The sequence below is a fragment of the Tenrec ecaudatus genome (assembly GCF_050624435.1).
Source record: "Tenrec ecaudatus isolate mTenEca1 chromosome 14 unlocalized genomic scaffold, mTenEca1.hap1 SUPER_14_unloc_3, whole genome shotgun sequence".
NCBI classification, from domain to species: domain Eukaryota; kingdom Metazoa; phylum Chordata; class Mammalia; order Afrosoricida; family Tenrecidae; genus Tenrec; species Tenrec ecaudatus.
In genome coordinates this window covers 1857782-1881295 of record NW_027457646.1, presented here as the reverse complement: position 1 = coordinate 1881295, position 23514 = coordinate 1857782, and positions in this window count along the sequence as shown.

Below are 23514 nucleotides of genomic sequence, written 5' to 3'. Positions count from 1 at the left end.
ACACGAAGTCAGAAGCTCTCAAGGGATTCTGCAAGTGTATGAGTGTGTTTCAAAAGGGCACGAATAAGAAGCCCTCCAGAGATTTTTCAAAGGTGTGAGTGTTTGTGTGTGTGTGTCAAAAAAGGAAATGAATTCAGAAGCCCTCCAGAGATTCAGCAAGGGTGCGTGATAGTTTGTGTGTGTGTGTGTAAAAAGGACAGTAAATCAGAAGCCTTCTAGAGATTCTGCAATGGTGTGTATGTGTATGTGTAAAAAGGAGAAGTCAGAAGCCCTCCAGAGATTCTGCAAGGGTGCGTGTATGTGTGCATGTGTGTGTGTGAGTGTGTAGAAAGGACACAAATTCAGAAGACCTGCAGATATTCTGCAAGGGTGTGTGTGCATGTGTGTGTACAAAGGACACGAGGTCAGAAGCCCTCCAGATATTCTGAGAGAGTGTGAGCGTGTGTGTGTATCTATAAAAAGGACACGAGATCAGAAGCATTCTAGAGATTCTGCAAGGGTGTGTGAGTGTGTGTGTGTGTAAAAAAGAGAAAAAGTCAGAAGCTCTCTAGAGTTTCTGTAAGAGTTTGTTTGTTTCTGTTTGTAAAAATGACATTAAGTCAGACACACTCCAGATATTCAGAAAGGGTGTGTGTGTGTGTGTGTGTGTGTGTGTTTGTGTTAAAAGAACAAGAAGTAATAAGCCCTCTAGAGATACTGCAAGGGTCTGAGGGGGAGTGTGTGTGAGTGTGTGTGTGTGCGTGTGTGTGTAAAAAGGGCACGAAATCAGAAGCACTCTAGAGATTCTGCCGTGGTGTGTGTGTGTTTGTGTTAAAAGAACAAGAAGTCATAAGCCTTCTAGAGATACTGCAAGAGTCTGAGGGTGAGTGTGTGTGAGTGTGTGTGTGTGTGCGTGTGTGTGTAAAAAGTGCACGAAGTCAGAAGCCCTCTAGAGATTCTGCCGTGGTGTGTGTGTGTGTGTGTGTGTTTGTGTTAAAAGAACAAGAAGTCATAAGCCCTCTAGAGATACTGCAAGGGTCTGAGGGTGAGTGTGTGTTAGTGTGTGTGTGCGTGTGTGTGTAAAAAGGGCACGAAGTCAGAAGCCCTCTAGAGATTCTGCCGTGGTGTGTGTGTGTGTTTGTGTTAAAAGAACAAGAAGTCATAAGCCCTCTAGAGATATTGCAAAGGTCTGAGGATGAGTGTGTGTGAGTGTGTGTGTGTGCGTGTGTGTAAAAAGGACACGAAGTCAGAAGCCCTCCAGAAATTCTGCAAGATTGTGTGTGTGTTTGTGTAAAAAGAAACCAAATCAGTAGCCTTTGAGAGATTTTCAAGGATGTATGTGGGTGTGAGTGTAAAGGACATAAAGTCAGAAGCTCTCAAGAGATTATGCAAGTGTATGAGTGTGTGTGTGTGTGTGTGTGTTTGTGTGTGTGTCAAAAAAGACATGAATTCAGAAGCCCTCCAGAGATTCAGCAAGGGTGCGTGATTGTGTGTGTGTGTGTGTGTGTGTGTGTAAAAAGGACAGTAAATGAGAAGCCTTCTAGAGATTCTGCAATGGTGTGTATGTGTATGTGTAAAAAGGAGAAGTAAAAAGCCCTCCAGAGATTCTGCAAGGGTGCGTGCATGTGGGTGCGCGAGTGTGTAAAAAGGACACGAAGTCAGAAGACCTGCAGATATTCTGCAAGGGTGTGTGTGCGTGTGTGTGTACAAAGGACACGAGGTCAGTATCCCTCCAGAGATTCTTCAAGATTCTGTGTGTGTTTGTGTAAAAAGGAAACCAAATCAGTAGCCTTTGAGAGATTTGCAAGGATGTATGTGGGTGTGAGTGTAAAGGACATAAAGTCAGAAGCTCTCAAGAGATTTTGCAAGTGTATGAGTGTGTGTGAGTGTCTGTGTGTGTGTCTGTGTGTGTAAAAAAGGACACGAAAACAGAAGCACTATAGAGATTCTGCAAGGGTGTGTGAGTGTGTATGTAAAAAGGACACGAAGTCAGAAGCTCTCCAGAGTTTCTGCAAGAGTGTTTGTGTGTTTGTGTTTGTAAAAAGGACATTAAGTCAGACACCCTCCAGAGATTCAGAGGGGTTCTGTGTGTGTGTGTGTGCGTGTGTAAAAATGGGACGAAGTCAGAAGCCCTCTATAGATTCTGCTGTGGTGTGTGTGTGTGTGTGTGTTTGTGTTAAAAGAACAAGAAGTCATAAGCCCTCTAGAGATACTGCAAGGGTCTAAGGGTGAGTGTGTGTGAGTGTGTGTGTGTGCATGTATGTGTGTGTAAAAAGGACACGAAGTCAGATGCCCTCCAGAGATTCTGCAAGATTGTGTGTGTGTTTGTGTAAAAAGAAACCAAATCAGTAGCCTTTGAGAGATTTTCAAGGATGTATGTGGGTGTGAGTGTAAAGGACATAAAGTCAGAAGCTCTCAAGAGATTCTGCAAGCGTATGAGTGTGTGTGTGTGTGTGTGTGTCAAAAAAGACATGAATTAAGAAGCCCTCCAGAGATTCTGCAAGTGTATGAGTGTGTGTGTGTGTGTGTGTGTGTGCTGGGAACGTGGATGGAGGAACGGAGGGTAGGGTAGATGCTGGGTGGGCTGAGGGGGCAGGAGTTGCCCTGCAGAGTTCTAGAACCAGGGCTGAGGGATGTGGGAGCTGTTGGGACCAGCTGGCCCTTTCGTGAGTTTTAGGAGCTGCCTGAACCCCATCCACATTGACCCTCTCCAGCCCCACCTTTGGCAGATGCTGGAAGAGAAGTTCAAGGTCTTCCGGGAGAAAAGGCAGAGTGTGGGGCTGCCAGGGTGCAGGCCCTGAGGGAGCTGGCAGGTGCCCTGGAACTCGCCTCCCCCAGCTCCATGGCCCTGAGTCAAGTCCACAGGAGCTGCGTTGAGGCCACATGGGTGAGGCTGGACAAGGCAATGGAAGCACGCACAGAGTTAGGTGCCCAGAGGGACAGGCCAGTGACAGCCAAGGGGCTAGGGACACAGTGGCCTACCCCAGATGTGTGTGCGTGTGTGTGCGTGCTCATGTGTAGGGGTGGGCATGTGGGTGTGTGCATGCATACTTCTGTGTGTATTCTCGTGTGTGCATGTGTGTATGAAGGGGCATGGCTCACTCCAGCTCCCAGCATCAATCATCCTTCCCCGTCCAACCATGCTCCTTCTTGCCCCCAGTTTGGAGTCGTTCAGCGCAGGTCACTCCTTGTGGCAGGACCACGAAGTGGGCTCTCCCAATGCTCCCTGAGCACGGGCCGCAGTTTCGTTGGGGGCACAGGCCCTGCTGGTCTTCTTGCTGACCGCCACTCTTAGAGCTCCCTGCTTCCCAACCCCACACACTCCTTGCTCGGGATCTGGTGTTTCAGTGCACTGAGCACCTGACAGGTCCTGCAACCGAAATCCTGGGGCTGGGTGGCCCCGGGGCCAGCCCTCTCCTCACTGACTGTTGGAGGTGCTACAGGCAGACCCCCTGACAGGCAGCCCACTCGCTCCCTGAGCCGCCGTCCTCATGTGCTCAGGGCTCCCCATCTTTTTGCCTTCCTCCCAACATGCGTGTCAAGACCCTTTCCTCCCTCGGGCCCTGCCTGTGGCCCCCGGGCCTCATCAGGAACCTGCTGTGATCAGAGGAAACCATCCATCTTCTAACCACCGAAGGGCCAGAAGGCGCGAATGTACAGCGATGATAATAGGTAAAGGTCACGGTAAAGTCACAGAGGACAGAAAAGACAGGGGCGAGAGAATACAATACAGAGTCAGACATGTTTTATTAGGCATGCTCACTTCAGCTCCTCTTGATGGACCATGTGGAACTGGGAGAAGTGGAACCTTTGCTATCTTGGGACATGTTTAGGGAGCCTGGAGACACACCTCTTCAGTAGTGACATGGTCACAAGGTGGGCGGTATCTATCGTAAGGCCCCTGTACTTGAGCTCACCAAGGTGAGGAAAGCTAATACCTGCATTGGGGGAAGCTAAAAGTGGGGTTGGGTGTCACGGTGGGAAGAGAGGGTAAAATGATCATATCTGCTTCTACACAGAGATACAATCAGCCATGTGCTCACATTAAGGCAGTCTAGCTGTTAACGGAGAATCTGTGGGAATGATTTTTGAAGCAGGATAATGTACTTGGACTTTACCTCTAACTTACCAAAGTAGAGGCTTTCCTACCGTGGAATACCAGCTTTCCAGATTCTCCCTGTTATAAGTTAGGGAATAGAGTCTTCGTCCTATTTCCCTCCGTGTTAAAGCCCCACAAATCCCCAAGCCACAGTCTTTGCTCAAAAGGAGGTGGCCCTGTTCTAAGGGAGAAAGTTGCTGGCCCTCCTTCCCGCTGTGCCCTCGACTTCCACAAGGCGGAGCTCGAGCTGTGGGGCCACATGCAGAAGGTGGTCCTGGTGGAGGGTTCTGTCCTTGGCCACGACCTAGCGTCTGTGAAGGTCCTGCAGCTCCAGCACCGCCTCCTGCAGGGGAGGGCCCCAGTCCCTCCCCCCCGCAAGAACCCCTCTTTGTAGGCAATAGATGGATGAGGAGATTTTACCCCCAGTGGACCCCAGGCAAGACTGCAGCCTGCCCATGCCCCCTCTGGGATGGGGGGTGACGGGCCTGGGCTTGACCTAGGCTGGGGTACAGTCAGGATGGCCTGCAGAGTCCTGGGTGGAGGAGCATTCAGCCTGCTCTCTGCCAGCTGCAAAGGGAGCTGGTGGCTGTGGACGAGGTGGTGGTTCAGATGCGGATGGAGGCCATCCAGGTACACCCTGCGGTCCTGGAGGTCCGGGCCGGGCAGCTGACTGAGGTGCAGGAGGCCTGGGCCACCTGGACATGAAGGCCTGGGAGCAGGGCCAGCAGATGGAGTGGGTAGCCCATGGCCATGCCTTCCTCAGGCACTGCCAGGAACTGCTGTATATGCCACCCCACCTGGATGCGGGCTCGCTCTGTTCAATGCGGGTGGGGGCACCCAGCTCTTCCCTGCCTCCTCCCTGTTCTGCCCTCTGGCCCTGAGACCCGTTCCCATGCCCTGCCCCCCACCCAGTACTCGGGCTCAAGAGAAGCAGGTGCTAGTCTATATCCTCAGAAGGGCCAGCTGGGGCCAAGGAGACACTGGGGCAGGAGCTCTGCCTGAGAGCCCAGGCAGTGCGGCCGGCGGGGCAACAGCTGCTGGACACCAGCCACGTCATGGCCCCAGAGATGTGCGCGCTGAGGGCTAGGGCCTGGGTGGTGCGTGGCCAGAGCTCCCTTTCTTGCTTCTCCCTGCTCCACGGTAACCCAACCCTGCCCCACCCAGGCGACACCCTGCGCCCCTCCCAACAGCCCTCTGCCCCCCAGGTCACAGTGTTTCCGGGAGCAGCACAGGCAGCTGCAGGAGCTCCGGACGGCCTGGGCCTTCATCAGGACCACTGCCAGGTGAGCCAGGACCAGGAGGAGCTGCGGGGAATGCTGGGTCAGGCCGAGGTCTGGCTGGCCTCCTGAGAGAACCTCCTGCTAGACCCTGACTGTGGGGTGAGCAGGGATCCGCCCCTTAGAGGGCCACATACCTGACACCAGGACTTGGAAAGGCAGCTGGCGGCCCAGGAGGAGAAGCTCACCCAGCTCCAAATGTAGGTGAGGGTGTGGAGGGCGGGACTGAAGAGGGGTCGGGGGGCCTCCACCTGCGGTGGGGTCTCCAGAGCATTGATCTGCCCTGAGGGGCACACCTTCGGGGAAACAGCCACAGGGTCCTGTCCTCCATGGGCAGTCTGGCTCTGTGGGGTCCATCACAGCTTCTTCTGCCCAACTGCTCCCTCCCCTCTCCTCCTGGTTTCCCCCTCTGAGAGCTGCCCCCAGAGCAAGCCCTGTGGGACACACAGGGTCACTATGGGTGGAAACCAATCAATAATCTCATGGGTGCAGGGCACACTCTGAGGAACACAGGGGAGGTGAGCTTGAACCTCATGGGCAAAGATGACGGAAGATAAGTTATCTCTTTCCTTGATCCATCTCATTTACCTTCAAGCTTCAGCCGTCACCTTGGCTCTTGGCATTACCCATTTACCTACAACTAGGCATTCTTTGAGTATAGCATGCATCCTTTTACAAAGGCTTTATCATTGCCATCTGTAAACACAAGAGCTGCAGAGAGGAGAAAATAAGCATCCCCCTTGGCCTGTTTCCTAGTTAAGGCTGTCTCTGCATTGACAAGCTCACTTCTAGGATTTGCTGTTCATGTCCCTCTGTCTCTTATTGTCCACTTCAAAAAGAAGTTTCACTGATTAGCACACTCTGCTGTGCATATTACTATGGGCCTCTAATGGATTCCCCCAGCCTAAGTCATTTCTTAACACTCAGTAGATTATTCAAGGAGATGCGAGCTCATAAAGTTTGATAAAGAGCCAGATGAGTTGGAGTGAACACACACTAGCAGGAAACTTACAAAATGACATTTGTATTCTAACAGTCATATTAACATACACATGCATATTGTGAACAAATTAGCACATCTACTACAACTAACAAATCTTCATATAATACCCTCAGATTAATAAACACACATGCATTTACTTAAGAAAAACCACAAAGACACACTAAAATATACTAGAATTATAATAATAAAATAAATGCAGAACAGACTACAAGTTCTGTCACATTGTATAACATCTTAAGGCAATGTGCTAGCACACACAAAACACACAGACATAAAGTGCATACAAGAACATACACTGAGCTACAAGAATGTGGAGGTCTGTGGTAGGGACATTTTCTCTGCAGGTAGAGGAAATAGGTACCTAATTTAACTAATCCTTCTTAGGCTCCTCTACATTTCTCCCCTGAGGGCCCCTTTTATCTGTGGGCTTTCAGTGACCCCTGAGCCCAGCCATATCCCTGTATTGGTGTTTGTGTCTGGGTTCCCACAACCTTTCCCTCTGTGTGTCCGACTCAGAAATACACGATCGTAACTACAGCAGTCACACTGCTAATTGAGGGAAAATCAGTTCCTGGTCATGTCTCTAGAGAAGGATATTCTGCTCTCAATAATATGTGGAGGCATAGCCACCCACAGAACTTGAAGGGAACCTGTGGGTGCCCTGTGCAGAATAGGACGTGTATAGCCCATGCACAAGGGGACATAGGGCACGAAGGGAGGTGAGTTCTGTGGAGGTACCTTGAGACTAAGCTTAAATGTGTCTTGTCTCCCTTTTCCCACTCTTGTATCAATATTCACAACTACTGAATTAAACAAACAGCCTTTGGAGAAAAAAAAACGGACTCTAAAATCAGTCTGTGGTGGACAAGGGCAGACAGGAGCTGTGAATTAATAAAATGAATGAACTCGGAGAAGAAAGTCTCCGATTGGATGAATGGAGACAGGCGACTTGATATAGGATTGGGCTACTGGTGATAAGTTCTTGTAATATGTTGTCTGGAAAAATATATATACACACAAGCTAATAAAGTGAGATCCTTTGCACAGCAGGGACTGTTGTCCCAGGGAAGGAGGGAATACAGGAGGGGTATTGAATGCAAGGCATAAAGAGCTTGATGAAGCAGATGATGTGAACAGAATTCATCCTAGATGTAGGAATTACCAATTATATGGGAAATGTGGCGCGATTCAAGGGGAAAACGAAACAGAAACTAAGTTCAAAATCATCCTATCGTCACAGGGAGATTGGGTGAGTGTTTGAGAAAGATGTGAGGAGATGCACTGATTCCCTGAGGGATACCGAGAAGGAGAAGAATCCCCAGACACAACAGGAAGCCAGTGGTGAAGCTCCATCTGCACCTGCTCCTCGGTCTGAGACCTGTGCTCTGGGTCCTGAGGGCCCCTGCAGCCTAACCTCTTCCACTAGAGTACATTCGTGTCTTGGTTAACTCTGACTTCCCCTAACTGTATGCGTTGGTCTGGGTAGATTAGAGAAACAAATCCATAGACACACGCATATTGTGTATAAGAGATTTAATATAAAGGGCAATTGTACATTAAGAAAGCATCTCAACCCCAGTTAGGTCCAAGCCCATAAGTCCATAATTTGCACATATGTCGGATACCAATGTATAAATTCCTCTTCAGACTTATGAAGTACATGCAATGATCCAGAATGCAAGATGATCACAGGAAAGTGGGCAGAAAGTCTTTGGATCGAGTGGCATTGTAAGTTTCTCAGTGCTGACGGGGGCTCTACATGGATTCTCCAGCACCCAGGGCTTCATGAGGTAGATCCACATGGCTTCTACTCAGGGATGTCTCACAGGGGGTCACCCTTGTCAGTAGGGTGTCTCCCAGGGATTAGAAAGAGTGTCTTCCCCTCAAAGATGGAATATGGGATTTCCCAGAATTCTCAGGAGATCGAGATGCCCACACATAGGCGTCATTGGCTATGATCCAATTGACAGACTCCAACCCTTCCCTCTTTATCCTCTCAAGTCCCAAATTTACACCAGATTATATAACTACCACACTGTTGAGTCTTTTGCACAGAATTACAGAGCTATGTCCTCGAATTTCAGATTGTCCATTTGAAGTTATAGTATATCTTACTATTGTCTCTGGAGATGGTAAATTGGCCCTTCAGAGAATCTATGTGGCTTTTCCTACCAACACTATTAATGTATGAAACCCACTTCCGCCCATTCTCTGGGCCTAGGCAGACCCTCTGTGTATTATACACACAGACAGTGAATGCAGAGACAGCAGGGGAGAGTCTCAGAGAAGCCTCAGGCTGCCTAAAGTCTCCCTCAGATTCCATAGCTCCACCTCACACTGGACACCTGTAAACACACCGACATCCTGATGATGAAAATCATAACATATTCACTGCCTCTCACTCACGCCCCCTCATACACACTTTATCTGCATCAAAGCACCATTTGAAATTCCAAAAAGGAAAATTGAGCTCAATACAGATTCCATGGTGACTTGATGTGTTCAGTCCTGAATGTTGGCACCAGGGAATTCCAGAGTTGGAGCACCTCTCCAAGAACTTCAGAGTTGGGACTTGGATGGTTTTCATCAGCAGGGGAGATGTCTATTTGCATACCTTTTGCCTATATAGTCATAAGTAATGTTGAATGACTTCTAAGAGAGTCACTCCAAGAGTAGCTAAGGATGTTCTAGATATCTTGGAGAGCTCTGCGTGTGGAGTTCATTATGCGATGGGCTGCTAAATGCAAGGTCAATCATTTTAAATCTCCAATGGCTGTGCAGGGGAAAGAATGCTCTCCACACCCATGAAGGTTTACAGACGCAGAAGCCTAGAAGGGCAGTCCTATTCTATCCTATAGGGTTGTTATGAGAAAGAATTGACAATGGAAATGTCAACCTACAGTTAGAGACACTTCCTTGAAATGTGCCCACCTCCTCCCCACCCCTCTGTGTGGTGCTTATTATTTTCTTGATGCAGTTAAATATTCCCCGTAGAAATATATATTTAATCTGACACAAGCTTCCCTTGTCTAATTCTGTTTTAAATTATCTTTTGGAAAGGAAATTCATATGCTAAAAGTAAAACCCTCATCATCACCTTCTAGACCTTCCCTAATTGTCCACTAGAGCTGAATATGACAGTGGCTCCTGAGTTTTGCTCCTTCCCTGCAGGTTTGTCTTGCCTTAATCAAGCTTGCCTTCCCTTCACAAATCTTTTGCACACCAAGAATTTTAAGGTATCAAGTTACACTTAGATGTTCTTTAAATGCTGAAGATCTCTACATCTCCCAGAGAAGCCAATGCTGTTCGTGAATTTGCATAACACATCAGGACGTTTCCAGGGCATCTTCCTAAAACTAGAGGAAGTCTCCCATGGTTAAGGAGTTGATTTTGTTCTCCAAATCTAGGTATTATGCTTTACAATACTAATGCTTTCTTTTTTATTAAATACTTTTATTGGGGGCTCTTATGGCTCATATCACCATCCATGCATTCGTCCATTGTCAAGCTCATTTGTACATATGCTGCCATCATCATGTTGGAAGTGTTTGCTTTCTACCTGAGCCCTTGATATCAGCTCCTCATTTCCTCCCTCCCTCTCCCACTCTTCTTCCTTCATGAACCTTGATAAATTATAAATTTTTATTTTACATTTTCCACTGTCTCCCTTCACCCATTTTTCCATTGTTTGTCCCACTGGGAGGGAGTTATATGTCAGTCCTTGTGATTGATGCCCCCTTTCTACTCCCATCTTCCCATTATCCTCTTGGTATCTCTATTCTCATTATTGGCCCTGAGGGTTTTATCTGTCCTGGATTCCTTTTGTTGTGAGATCTTAGCTGTAGAAGTGTACGTGCTCTGGTCTAGTCAGATTTGTAAGGTAGAATTGAGGTCATGATAGTGGGGGGAGAAGCATTACAGAACTAGAGGAAAGTTGTCTGTTTCATTAGTGCTGTAGTACACTCTGACTGACTCTTCTCTTTCTTGTGACCCATATGTAAGGGGATTTCCAATTGTCTATAGATGGGCTTTGGGTCTCCACTGCACACACTTCTTCATTCACATGGATATGATTAAAAAAATTTTTTTTTGTTCTGGGTCTTTGATGCCTGATACATGATCACATGGACACTTCATGATCACACAGACTGGTGTGCTTCTTCCATTTTTGCTTCTCAACTACATGTCTGTTTGTTTATCTTCAAGCCAGTAAGACCAGAGCCACTATATCTTTTGATAGCAATGAACCATCAGCTTTCTTCACCACATTTGCTTATGCACCCAATTTGTCGACCGCCATCGTGTTGGGAAAGTGAGCATCACAGAATGCAGGGTTTTAGAACAAAGTGTTCTTACATTTGGGGAGTACTTGAGTTGAGGCCCAGTTTCCATCTTCAACCTTAATACCTAACATATCTATTTCCCTGCCATTACATATAAATATATTTACATAGGTATATGCCTATATTTATACCTCTGTAAATGCCCTTTGCTTTCTAATTTTTCCTCCATTTCCTTTTACTTTCCTCTTGTCCCACTAACATGTTCAGTCTTAATTTGAGTTTCAGTAATTCCTCGCTCTGACTTTGCCCTCGATTAATCCCCACTAGGCATCCTATGCTTTCTCTCCAACGATTTTAGTTCATTTGTTGTTAACTTGACCTTGGGTTGGTTGATCCCCTCACCCCCACCTTCTATTCTCCCACCTCTCCTTCTCCCATGTCCCCCCGGGACCACTGGTCCTGTTTTTCCTTCTCTGAATTGTTTATCCAGTCTTCTATCTAGATCGACATGCAGAGACATTAATAAGAACAAAAACAAGGCAAAGCCAAACAAAACAACAGAGGAAGACAAAACCAACCGAACAAACAGAAATAACAACAAAAAGATAGCCAGTGACAAAACAAGAAATGCATATAAATCGTTGCAGGCTGGTTTTTGACTTTTAGGAATGCTTTCAAGTCGAGTCTGAAGGGGTGCTGTGTCACACTGTCCCCAACATCTAATTTTGGCATTCCCCGGGGACTTCATTGCTTTGCTTCCCTTGCTGTTGCATGCCCTTAGTATTTTGCCCCAATGTGATGGGGTCTGATCAGACACAAGTCCCACCCTGAGTCTCCAGTGTTGTCCCCCATAGTGATATAGTTCAGTTAGGGACATCATGTCTTGTGGTGTGACTGGCCCTATGATCCTCACTGTGCCTTATCTGCTATGAGCAGTAATATCGTCCTTGGGGATTAGTGGGTCAGGATGTGTTCTTCTCACACTCCTACCCTCTTCGCTTCTCCCGTGTGCTCTAATCACAGATGCACATGTCCCCAAGCTTCAGCTTCAGTTCTGTTCTCTGAATTGCCTTCTTTAGGTAGGGGTGGGGGGAAGGGAAGGGGGAGAGTCCACATAGTTGGGATTGGGGCAAGCGCCATTATATGATTTCTAATGACTATGAGACATTTTGATGCTTTATTAAGAATCTCAAAATGTCAGTTTCTCCAAGTTTCAAAAATACATGCAACTGTCAATTATTTCAGAAATGGTAAAATCAGGTTTGCTTTTGTTTTCTCTTCACAGGAGATATTTGGGCTGGGATTCACACATATAGTTTCAACCTACAGTAACTGTTAAAAAAGAATTAGGATGGAGAGTAACTGATTGTGTTGAGAGAAGCACATGGAGGTCAGATTTTAACAGCCTAGAGAGATTATCGGTCCTTCTGGGATTGATTTCAACTTGTCCCAAGTGTGATTTCTTTCTCCCCTGTCTTCTCAGGAAGAACAAGGAATTTTAATTTTTAGGATCTTCCCTTCAGGAACATAAGAGACATGAGAACTGTAGTTGCTGAAGTGTCCTTGAAGAGGTACTCCACGTGGGTGAACTGAGAAACTCCAGACACAAGAGGAAACAAACTTGGCATCCCCTGCACCGGCTCCTGTGGCAAAGATTGTGTCCCATGTACCCTGAGCTCCCTCTGCTGCCCAGTTAGTGTTGTGATGCTTGAGATGTTTGACCATTTAGCCTTCACTGTGTCTCCTGGTAAGTTTCCTACATTTACATGTCATTGTCCTCAGGTTTCAGATTGTTCAGTTAAAGTACACCCAGCTGGTTGAGCTGTTGTGGTTTCAATGTATCAATATGTGAAAACTGAGTTGTTGCTAAGACTCTCATCACAAGACTTCTTTGCCACCTAACACAGGTTGTGTTTCCCAGAACCTGATAGATCTAGAAACTTGATATCTGCAGACCTGAAAGTTAGACATAGCACTTTGAGACATTGCACATAGCTTTCCCAACTCATGACTGGTCTGTAGCAGCTCTACCTGAACAATCACACCTAGGAATAAAGGGGGGGGGGATATAATTTAAAACCATTCTAAGATGAAAATCATTGTTTTTGACATGAAGGTGCTTACAGGGTAGGACATTCATGTCACCAGGAAGAATCCAGAAGGGTGTTACCTCCACAGGCATCTATGATCAACATGGTAAGGATGAAGACCTAAGAAGTCTGACTTTCATTTGTGACTTGGAGCTCTGTTACCATATTTTACTCTAGGTGATTCACGTGTGCTGTGCATGTGGAAGCAGAAGGAGGATGGTTCTGAGTAGGAGCAGCTGAGTAATGGCCTCTAGAGGGAATTTTTCTGACCTTTGTTCTGTGAGGTCAATCTCTACCCTTCATCATTTGCACTCACTATGGACAAACAATTTCTTCCTGAAAACCATGTGTAGATTTGTAGAAATGCAGACAGTTGGCCTGAGGTGTGAGCCATAACGAAGGGAATTCCTGGGGATACTATTTTTCTTGGAATGTTTCACTTTCTCTCTGGGCAGCCCAGTTCTACCCTTAGTACAAGGGTACCCCATGAAATGTGCAGGCTGTAGGGTTAAAGTGGGAGGTAAAATGATGAACATTTCTGAGAATCCGCTTCTCTTCAAAACAAAACAAATCACTTTTATTGGCACTTTTCAAGTTATCGTATAATTCAATACCTCAATCATATCAAGAAGAGTTGTACAATCTCTACCACAGTCAATTATGGAACAATTTTCCCCTCCATAATCATTATTCATGTAATACATTTCACATACTTGAAAAAATGTATGTAACAAAACTTTCACCAGTTCAACAACTTCTGCATGTGTAATTCAGTGCCACTGAGTATTCTTTTCATGTTGTACAACCATTATTTTAATCACCCTGCATATTTTTCCACCACCATTAAAATTAATTCACTATCCCCTAAGCAAAAACTCTTCCTCCTTCACACATGGTAACCATAGATCAAGTCCCCCCCCCTTTCTTTTGTAATGTTCCTGATATAACATTCAGATTTCCATACTTAAAACACTTCTAGAAAAGAGTTGTATATCCATTGTCAAAAAAGCTTAATGCTCACTCGTGCCTCACAGATCCACTAATTACTCCCTAATTCCCCTCCCCCTTCCATATAAACCATTGCCTCAGTTATTGTCTCCATGCATCCACTTCTTTTTTGCTTCCAAACAGGGAGACAATAGCAAAAACAATTAAAAACCCAAAAAAGAAACATAAAGAAAAATAATAATAACATAAAGATACAAATTTAAGTAGAGTATAAAACAAAGAAGGCACCTACTTCTCTTTTCCTGTCCTCCTCTTCATCTGCCTCCTTGGTTGCTGTGGTAGTTGCATAATCTGTTGTCAATTTGAGACTTAAGAATGAAGGGGTGGAGTTTAGTCTGTCAGTGCGGGTGCAGTTTGATGACCTCATTTGGAGGCATTGAGGAGATAAATAGTTCCCTGGAGGCGGGACACAAGCTCATGCCCTGTGAGACATTCCTGTGAACAAGACACATGAAGCGACACTAGAGCCATGGAGCTGAAGGAGCCACGTGGAGACCCTTGACAGCATTGAGATGTTTCCGCCTCCACTGGATCCAAAAGAATTTCCACTCACTGGCATGTGGTCTTCCTGCATTCGACATCATTGTATATGTTGTGTGAGTCTGAAAAGAATTTATAGTCTGGTATTGGATATATGGGCTAATTTCAGACTTAGTGACTTCAACTGGACTGGGCAGGTATGCTTTCTTAATGTACAATTGCTCTTTGATATAAAGTTCTCTCTTGTACACATATGAATGTCTATGAATTTTTTCCCTAGTCAACCCAGAGTAACACAGTTGTGGAGTTTCACATGTTCACTTTCCAGGCACTAGGTAGAGGTGCCCATGGTTTATGACAAGATTTAGCTAGATCCATCCTCTAGGTGATCATATTCTGGGTACAAGATCTTAACATGGCTCTGTTCAATACTTACCTTCATTGAAAAATGAATGAAGGTAAGGGCATTACAGCAAAGTGGGGTGAAAAAAAAGCAGATGGTGCCAGGCTATCAATTATCTGGGGTCTAAAAGGCTTGTCTTCAAAGAAGCAGCCATCTAAGTCAGGTGTCAAGGAAGTCCACAATGAAGAAGCACACCAGCATGTGGGATCCAAAGATAGTGACAATTAAATTCAAATGTAATGAAGGAAAAAGTCCCAGAGCTCAAATGATGAACATCCATCTTGTCGAAGGGTAGGTGAACAGCGAGAACTCAAAATCCATCTGAAGAATATCTAGTCATATTAAACCTCTGGTACATCCCCTTGAAAAGGTTTACCATCAGACAGAGATGATTGTGAACTTGATCACAGTGGATCAGACCATGGCATAATATGACAATTGGTCAGTTGACCTACCTCTCGATCCAACCTGTACTTGCTCTAAGGTAAAGTATTTCCCACTTGTTCCATAACAGTATTTTTTTTGCTGAACTTTAAAATATTGATGGTAGTCTTTCCTTTCTCATTCTTTATTTTCATTTTTATCTTTATATTATTATTATTTTCTTCTTGCAGCTTTATTTTAGTTTTTGTTTTGGTTGTTTCTATTGGGTTTCCAAAGTTGTAACGCACAGACACGGATCCCTAGAGACAATAACTGATGCAATGGTCTATAGGGCCCTAGGGGAGTAGAGGAGTAGCAAGGGTGAGGAAATTTTGGGAGCAAACAATGAATGTGGGAGGGGGAAAGAACATAAGAATTCATTATGATATATATGCATATATACATATATATTTTACAACACTGTAAACATTAAGTCAGTGAATATTTTTTTAACATTTTATTTTATTTTTTCAATCTTTTTATTGGGGCTCATAAGGCTCTTATCACAATCTGTACATACATCAATTGAGCAAAGCACCCTTACACATTCGTTGCACTCGTCATTCTCATAATTCACCTTCCACTTGGGTTCCTGGAATCAGCTCGGTTTCCCTTTTTTGCCCCTGTCCCCCTCCCTCCCCGATGCCACCCCTGGTCCCTTGATAGTTTATAAATAATTATTATATCTTATCTTACACTCCCCGGCGTCTTCCCCTTACCCACCTCCCCATTGCCCATCTCCAAGAGAGGAGGTTACACATAGGTCTCCGAGATCGGTTCTCCCTTTCTACACCCTTTTCCCTCCTGGTGTCGCCACTCCCACCGCTGGTGTTGAGGGGTTTGTCTGTCCTAGATTCCCTGTGTTTCCAGATCCCTACTGCACCGCTGTACATCTTCTGGTATAACCAGGCCCGCTAGGTAAAATTGGGGTCATGATAATTGGGAGGGGAGGAAGCGTTCAGGAACTAGAGGAAGGTTTTTAGTTTCATTGTTGCTACACGGAACCCTGAGTGACTCATCTCCTCCCCACTACCCCTCTGGAAGGGATGGGATGTCCAGCTGTCTACAGTTGGGCATTGGGTCCCCATCATGTACTCCCCCTCTTTCACGGTGATATGATTCTCACCACCACCCCACCTTTGTTGTTGGAGACCTGGTCTCCTCTGCCCTTCATGATCACCTATATGTTGGTGTGCTGCTTCCGTGTGAGCTTGGTTGCTTCTGGGCTAGATGGCCGCTTGTTTGCTTTCAAGCCTTAATCCCCAGACGCTATGTCTCTCAGTAGCTGGGCACCATCAGCCTTCTTCACCACACTTGCTTATGCACACTTTCGTCTTCAGTGATTATGTGAGGAAGGTGATCACACAATGATTGTTTTTGTTCCTTGGTGTCTGCTACATGGTCCATTCAACACCTTGTATTCGTTTAGGCCGTGTGCTTCTTCTCTTTGGGCTTTGTTGCTTCTGAGCTAGATGGCCGCTTATTTGCCTTCAAGCCTTTAAGACCCCAGACGCTATATATTTTTGATAGCCGGGAACCATCAGCTTGTCTGCTAGCTTAAGGTGGGTCTCTTGCAGGAAGCAGATTGATGGGTTATGTTTTCTAATCCAGTCCTCCAGCCTCTTACTTTTAATGTACGAATTGAGCCCATTGGTATTCAGAGTGATTATTACTATCTCTGGCTTCATAATTTCCATACTCTGTTTTGTGTTTTGGGTCTTTACCTATCTCCCTTCATATCAGTGTGCTGCGTTTGAGTGAGGGTTCCTATCATGTCCTCTTTTCCATCTGAGACCCTGTTGTCCTGGTACTTGTTGCTGGCATGTTAACTTCTAGATGGAGATGGGATATATGGTGGTCTCCCGATGGTTCTAGTTGGAGCTTGATCTTCTGGCCATAGTGAGTCCGCCAGTATCTTCTGCAGGGTCGGGTGACTTGAAGCATATTTTTGAGTTCTTCCTTGTCCTGGAAGACCCTTACCCTCTATCTTAATGGATAACTTGGCAGGGTATAGGATTCTGGGTGAGGCATTTTTATCTTTCAGTTTTTGGAAGATGTTGCTCCATTCTCTCCTCCTTCATGGTTTCTGCTGATAAGTCTGAGCATATTCTTACCTGCGCTCCTTTGTATGTGACTGTCTTCCTTTCTCTTGCTGCTCATAAATTTTCTCTTTTTCCTCTAAGTTGGATATTTTTACTATTATATGTCTTGGCGTGTTGCTCTTGGTGTTTACCTTAGCCGGCGTCCTCTCTGCTTCCTGTATGAAAGTCTGATTCTCCTTTGCTAGGTTGGGAAAATCTTCTTCCAGAAATTCCTTTGCTATCTTTGCTGTCCATTTTTGTGTTATGTTGTGTTCCGGTAGACCGATTATTCAAACATTATTCCTCTTCATAGCATCTGTCATTGATCTCAGGCTGTCTTCTGTTTCATTAATTTTCCCATCTGATTGTTTTTCTTGCTTGCTTCGTTCGGTTTGAGTGTCCTCAGTTCACTGATACGGTTCTCAGCCTCCTCAAGCCTAGATGTAGCTTCTGTGACCTTTTGTGTGGCCTCTGCTACCTCCTCTGTTAGTTTCTGCAGTTCCCTTTGGTGGGTAGAATTCATCCCCTCTATTGTGGACTTCATCCCCTCTATTGTGTATTTCAACCCTTCTATTGTTGCATCCTTATTCTGGGTTGCTTCTCTTAGCTCCTGTATTACTGCAAGCAGAGTTCTGAAGATTTCCTTTTGTGGCTGATCCATATCTGTTTCTTCTATGAGTGACATTAGGTCTGTTTAAGTGCCTCGTTTCTCTTCTTTCTTTGTTGGGAGTGATGTGGTCTGTTGATTTTTTCTTGATTCTTTCATAGGCCCCATGCTTCTGGGAGACCGAGGTAACCTTATCTATGTTATTGTTAAGGATTCTTTCAGGCAATTGCCTATGACCTACTGTAAGGGTGGGTCAGACTGCTGTGTAGACCGAGTTCCCTGTCGGGTTGGTAACCCGCAGTGCAGAGATGTATCAGCAGCTGGAATGGGGGCTGGAGCCTCAGTGAGAGTCCTCGGGCTGCTTTGACCAGGTGTGACAGGGTACCCTTAGCAACCCCCTTTATGGGGAGTGGAGGTTAGTAATAAAAAGGATTTAAAAGGTTAACGATTTAAAAATAGTTTTTAACAAAATATTGGGAAGGAGGAAGAAAAAATTGGAGGGAGAGGGAGGAGAATCTGTAATAGAAGAGGGACAAGCTGTGATACTAGTAGAGGTGGAAGGAGAAGAAAAAAAGAGAGAGAAGGAGAATCTATAGAAAAGGGGCAGAAGAGAAATAAAAGCATTAATGAAAAAGTAGGAAGGAAGGAGAGAGAGAGTACAGCACAGAAAGTAAAATAACGGGAAGAAGAAATTAAAAACAAAACAAAAAACACAAAAAGGCAAAAAAAAAAAAAACCTATGCTAGATGGAGAATGTGTAGATGTGTATATCTGAAAATTTCCCCCTTTTCCTCTAAGCGCTGGTGATGCCTAATAGAGCGCAGAGGTGGGTGAGTTCGTGTTGTCCCAAGATATGGTGCTGATCTATGTGATGGTGGGAATGCTCTTCAGCTCAGCAAGCCCTTCTAGGTCCAGCCGCTCCCCACTGGCAGTCCTTGTGCTCTAGCTGGGAAGTGCTAGGACAGCTAAGGGTACTGTGGGGGGGCACAGGCCACTGTGCCCGTCTCCTGTGGTGGCTGGGGAGGGCTGCGGCAGGCTTAGGGCTGGCACTGGTGACCCCACAGGGCCCCTAGGTGGTGAGAGCCGGCTGGAGCTCACTGACGGCTCCGCAGGGACTGCAAAGCTGAGTCCTAGGCTCCACCGCAGTTGGAATGTTTGATCTGCCCGGGCTGTGAGCGGGCACGGGAAGGCCCCTTGGACAGCAGCACGAAACGGCAGGGGGCAATGGCCCCTGTTCTCCGCCCAGGCTCAGAGCTCAGAGCCGTGTGGACAATGGCGGCTTGGCGCAAAACCGCAGGGGGCAATGGTGCCCGTCCTCTGCCCCCACTCAGAGCTCAGAGCTGTGCGGACAGCAGCAGCTTGGTGCGAAACCGCAGGGGGCAATGGCGCCTGTCCTCCGCTCAGGCTCAGACCTCAGAGCAGTGGCTGCCGGGGTCCCTGCAGCACCCTGGGGAAGGCACCCACTCTTGTGCCTGGCACCGGGAGGGGCCCTCGGGCAGACTCAGCAGCGCGGGCCACGGCGCTCTGCGGAAGCGCAGGGTCCGGGACAGGCGCGGGTTGGGCTATGGCTCCCGCCGGCGGGAAATGCTCAGTGCAGGGTCCTTGCCGGGAGTGGAGCTGTTGCTAGGCTGCAGGGGGTGGGTGGGGGTGGGCGGCCGGCACACAGAGGGCCGGTGGAGAGGTCCTCGGCAGCAGTGTGAGTGGTGGTCACCCGTGGGGGTCGCCAGACAACCTGCGGGTCTGCCCCCCAGAGCTTGGATAAATGGAGGGAGGGACACGGCCCCAGGGCAGATCTCTGCCTTGAAGGGAGAGGGGAACCACGGGAGAGGAAAACTTCTCTCCTAGTGGGATCCGCGAGTGGGCCGCTGGTGTAGGGGAGCCCGTGACCTGCTGCGCTGGTCTAAGCAGGGCAGGCAAGCGACTCTGGGCGGGGGTCCGGTTTGGGGATGGAGCTTAGGCTAGTAGCCAGTGAGATGGTGGCAGCTTAGTGACCAGAGATGTCCCACGAGTCCGGTCCTGTTTCACCTAGACCCCTGCTCAGGACAAATGTGTGGGGTGGTACTGGGGTGCTGTCCCAGGGGGATATTTCACTCACCAGACCCCTACTATTCAGCTACCTGGACACCAAATCTGCTTTGTTTGGAGGAGCTCTCAGAGTATGCAGGTGTCCAGGTCGGCCATCTTCCTGGCTTTAAACATTTTATTAGGGACCTATACAACTCTTAACACAATTCATACATACATCAATTGTATAAAGCACATCTGTACATTCTTTGCCCTAATCATTTTCAAAGCATTTGCTCTCCACTTAGACCCTTTGCATCAAGTCCTCTTTTCCCCCCTCCTTCCCCGCTCCTCCGCCCCCCTGTAATGTGCCCTTGATAATTTATAAATTATTATTTTGTCCTATCTTACCCTGTCCGGAGTATCCCTTCACCCCCTTTTCTGTTGTCTGTCCCCCCAGGGAGGAGGTCATATATAGATCTTTGTGATTGGTTCCCTCTTTCCAACCCACTCACCCTCTACTTTCCCAGTGTCGCCCCTCGCACTTTTGGTCCTGAAGGTATCATCCACCATGGATTCCCTGTGCCTCCAGCTCCTATCTGCACCTGTGTACATCCTCTGCTCTATCCAGACTTGCAAGGTAGAGTTTGGATCATGGTAGTTGGGGGGGGGGGGGAAGGAAGCTTTTAGGTACTAGAGAAAAGCTGTATTCTTTATCTGTGCTACATTACACCCCGACTGACTCATCTCCTCCCCTAGACCCCTCTGATTGGGGATCTCCAGCGGCCTACAAATGGGCTTTGGGTCTCTACTCTGCACTTCCCCCTTCATTCACTATGGTAAGATTTTTTTTTCTGACGCCTTATACCTGATCCCTTCAACACCTCTTGATGGCACAGGCTGGTGTGTTTCTTCCATGTGGGCTTTGTTGCTTCTGAGCTAGATGGCCATTTGTTTACCTTCAATGCTTTAAGACCCCAGACCCTATCTCTTTTGATAGCCGGACACCATCAGCTTTCTTTGCCACATTTGCTTATGCACTTGTTTGTCCTTGGCGATCATATCATGGAGGTGTGCAAACAATGATATGATTTTTTGTTCTTTGATGCCTGATATGTGAATATTATATACATCTATTTTTAAAACTACATAAAAACAAAGCTTGACCAAGGGTTACCGTGGGTGGAGAAGATAGGGTTGTTGCTTAGGGGGAAGTCAGTTTATATGAATGGTGGTGGGATAATTTTGAATAGGATATCAATAATGGTTGTAAACATGAAGAGTATAATCAAAGACACTCAATTGTACATATAATAGTGGTTGAATTGGAGAATGTTTTCCTGTGTACATTTTGCCAAAATAAAAATGTAATGATATGAACAAAGAGGAAGAAAAAATTTTAATTGATAGTGATGATAATTGTATACCCCCCACTTTATTAAAAGAAAGAAACATATTTATTAATAAAGTATTTATTTGTCCTTCCTCTGTCAAACTCTGAGCCAATTATTTTCCCCAGACTGCCCGGGGAGGTGCAGAGAAGGGAAATTTTGGGCAGACAGACATGGAACAGAGAAATGTGGGGGGTGGATATGGCTCCTTCACATGGCAAAAGGGATGAGGAAGGAGACCATCAGGCAAAAAGCCTGAGGGCCTTCAAGAAGGCAAAGTCCAGGATGGCATAAGAGAAGGGTGGCTGCTTCAGAGAAGGGTTCCTGGCATAACCCAGGATGAGGCTCCCAAACCCAGTCCCAATGAGGGCTCCATAGATGCCACTCCAACTGTGGCAGCCCCAATGAGCTTGGTTGCTGTGTCAAAGTCCATTGAGATATGCTGGTTTGAAAGCTGTGACTAGAGATCAGTGAGGTCAGGGAATGTGGGGCTGCCAAGCTGCTGAAGCGCTCCTCTGTCAGTGCCTGTGCTGTTTCTGCGCGACAGACAAGGGTCACCTCATCAGCTGGGAGGCGCTTCTGACCAGAGGAGGGGTGGAGAAGAATTTGGCGCTGACAAAAATTTTTAAGGGATGAGGGTAGTGGCAGGCGAGCTGCTCCTACTGCAGAGAAGACTGACGTGTATGCCTCTTCTTTGTATGATTGAATTATATCATATGTGCATGAAATTCCAATAAAACTGTTTTTAGAAAAGAAACAGAAGATCATCTGTTACTTACACAGACCCTCAGTGTAGGGCTTTGGTTAACAGGCTCATGGCCCAGTTCCTGTCTTTGTGAATAGCATTCTATTATCACACTGCTATGCCCTTTTCTGCTGCCTGCTGTTGTTTACACAATCAGTAAGGTTGAATATTTGTCTCCAAGTCTATATGACCAATGCAATCATCAATTATAGTTTTCAGAGGTTTTTTTGAAAAAAAATTTACTGACCCCTGATCTAGCGGAAGAGTCTGGATGAAAAAGAGCAAGGCTTCATGAAATACATAATTTTAAAGTATGATGATTTTTGACAGAATATAATACTTAAAAATTCACTAAAAATATGTCAGAACTACCAACCCCAGTTAGACAGTGGTGACTTGCCTAGCTGTTAAATGAAAATTCAATCTTTCAGAACCACCAACTTCTCTGTGAGAGAATTAGTGGTCGAATAATCTCATAAGGAAATACAGGCTTGGAAATCTTATGGGAGCAGTTCTAGTTTGTCCTATAGGATTACTATGAGTTGGAACTGATCAATGTCAACAGAATTTTAGTTTGGGTGAAAAGCAACTTTTTACACTATATTATACTTGAATAAATGACACCAAGTTTCAAACCACCAACTGTACAGCCATTAGTTGAAGCCATAAGAGTTAGCACTACCCAGGCACTCCACTGAGTCTGCCTGAAAGATTCTTCGACTGGCAGTTACATGAACTCTTGTCAACTTAAGAAGGGGTGGAGTCTATCCTGTCAATCAGGTCGCATCTTAGTGACCTCATTTGGAGGTACGAAGGAGATAAATAGCTCACTGAAGGCTAGATACACTCTCTCCCTGTGAGGCATTGCTGTTGACAAGCCACATGGAGCTATGCTAATGGCAGCCAGAACCTTGGAGCTGGAGGAGCCATGTGGAGGCCCACGCCAGCAGTAAGATGCTTCTAATGCCATTGGATACACAAGACTTTCAACCCACTAACCTGTGATCTTCTTGCACTCAGCGTTGTATCATGTGTTGCATGAGACTGAAGAGGAATTACAGGACGGTATCAGACATATGGGCTACTCTTGGACTCATGGGCTTGTCTGGACTGGAGTGATATGTGTTCTCAATATGCCATTGTTCTTTATATAAACTTTTTTCCTATACAGGTAGGAGTGTCCATGAATTTGTTTCTCCAGTCTACCAGGACTAGCACATTGACCTTCTCAAAAGAGATGCTGATTACCCCTGGAAAATTTCTACTATCTATGGAACAAGCTCATTTTGGTTGGCTGTTTTTCTCTCTATGAGAATGTTTTCTTTTCTTACAATACAACTTTGAATTCACAGATATTAAGGGTAGGCACTGAATCATAAAAAACAAACAAACATAAATTCCTAGTGTGAAATAATGAGATGAAGAACCCTGGATCACAATAGAAACACAGACTAGAAACTCCCTTTCCAAATACTCATGATCCAGAATCCTTCCTTCTGTCCATGCCCTTACAGAGCCCTGCAAAACAGCTCCCTCCCTCCCTGCATAGGAGGTTTGTGTCTGTATTCACTCTGACTTCTCTCTGTGTCTCTTCCCCACCATTATACATGGATGTGTGATTGACTTTTAGACTGTCCTTTA